General features: G+C 40.6%; 1 pseudogene across 1 annotated transcript; it reads left to right on the forward strand.

The window, feature by feature from the left end:
* Positions 1-345: 345 nt before the first annotated feature.
* LOC311242981 (heat shock factor protein 1-like) lies at positions 346-1,325 on the forward strand (annotated as a pseudogene). Its single transcript has one exon. The product of its transcript is annotated as a heat shock factor protein 1-like (transcript).
* Positions 1,326-2,085: the final 760 nt, after the last annotated feature.

Genomic DNA, 2,085 nt, shown 5'->3' on the forward strand with positions numbered 1-2,085 from the left:
ATTTAACAATTCTCTCAGAAGATCTCATTGTGCATCTTGAAACAGTACTGAACAGATAGACTAAACAACATAGATTGAAGCCTGCATTTCTCAACCAAGGTGCCATGCCTACCGTTTTGCTGTGGAAAGAGACAATACAGAGACAATACAGACCCTCTCCCGTTGGCCGGCGGTGCACAGGCATCACCCACACTTTCACAATTTCCCCGTGCGGAATTGTCTAGTTAGTTGTTAGCTATTTTGGGAAACAAGCTAACGACATTAGCAGAGCGCTAACTAACTAATTCAGACTGTCGACTTGTGAACGTTGGCTTTGTTTTATTGTATCCCTGTCGTTTTGGGAGCATGGAGTTTCACGGAGGTGGATCTGGAGGTGTGGTCGTTAGCGGCAGCAGCGTTCCAGCTTTTCTGACCAAACTTTGGATACTGGTGGAAGACCCAGAAACTGACCCTCTCATCTGCTGGAGCCCAAATGGAACTAGTTTTTATGTATTTGACCAGGGTCACTTCTCCAAGGAGGTTCTTCCAAAGTTTTTCAAGCACAACAACATGGCCAGCTTCGTACAACAACTCAACATGTATGGATTCTGTAAGGTGGTCCACATCGAGCATGGGAGTCTTGTGAAACCGGAGAAAGACGACACAGAGTTCCTACATCCTTATTTCATCAGAGGACAAGATCAGCTGCTGGAGAACATCAAACGCAAAGTCACCAATGTGTCCAATGTCTGAAGCAGGATGAGCTGAAGGTGTTTCCTGAGAAGATCCTCAATGATGTTCAGCTGATGAAGGGAAAACAGGAGAACATAGACTCTAAGATCATCTCTATTAAACACGAGAACGAGGCTTTGTGGAGGGAAATTGCCAGTCTGAAACAGAAAGGCTCCCAGCAGCAGAAAGTTGTCAACAAGTTGATTCAGTTCTTGGTCACCCTGGTCCAGTCCAACAGAGTTCTGGGCATGAAGAGAAAGATCCCTCTGATGCTGAACGACAGTAGCTCTGCCCACTCCATGCCTAAATACAGCCAGAAGTACTCTTTGGAACCATTGCAGTCCTCCCAAGCTATATCTGCTTCATCAGGAGGGTTTAGTGCAGCCAGTCTATTTCCTGCTGACAGCCCTCTGAATTCTGGCCCTATCATCTCTGACATCACAGACCTGGAGAACATACAGTCCATCAACTTCGACTCCATCCCACTGTTTGAGCTTTTCAGCTCTGTACCCAGTGGAGACATTGATCTGGACAGTCTAGACATTCGGCTGTCTCCAGAGCCTGCTAAAGGAGCGGACGGTGGAAACGACTTCTTGGACCTATTCCTAAACTAACGTATTGATGATAATATACATTCTAAATGCTGTTGTGACATGGTTATGATGTTTATACTTGAATACGTTTGAAATAAAAATCGCTACTTTTATAGAAGTCTGGAAAATATTGATTTATGACCGCCCTCTCCTGTTGGCCGGCGGTGCACAGGCATCACCCACACTTTCACAATTTCCCCTTGCGGAATTGTCAATTTTTTGTCTTTGTCTAATTGTCTATTTTTTTTATAAATTTTTTTTAAATAAAAAACGAAGGTTCAAACATCCGTTCGAAAAACCCTGACGAAGTTTGAATCACTTTATTCAAATTGAGGATTTAGTTTGAGGATATAAAAAAAAAATTATAAAAGAATTATTTTTTTATTTAAATTTTATTAAAAATGAAGGTTCGACCGTCCGTTCGAAAAACCCTGACGAAGTTTGAATCACTTTATTCAAATTGAGGATTTAGTTTGAGGATAAAAAAATATATATATTATAATTTCTTTTTTATTTATTTAATTTGAATTTTTTAATTAAAAATGAAGGTTCGAACGTCCGTTCGAAGAACCCTGACGAAGTTTGAATCCCAAAAACAGGCTTCGGGGACAGCCTTACCAAACATATTATTTATATTATTAAAATAGAACTCAAACATGTACCTTCTTCTTCTTTCTTCTTCTTTAGAATTTCCGGCAGTGTAGTGATGTCACAGTATGTCATAATAGTCCATTCTAGAACATTTGTGATGTCACAGTATGATGTCATAATAGTACATTCT

This window comes from Notolepis coatsorum, assembly GCF_963971535.1.
Source record: "Notolepis coatsorum genome assembly, chromosome: 16".
Classification (NCBI taxonomy): Eukaryota; Metazoa; Chordata; class Actinopteri; order Aulopiformes; family Paralepididae; genus Notolepis; species Notolepis coatsorum.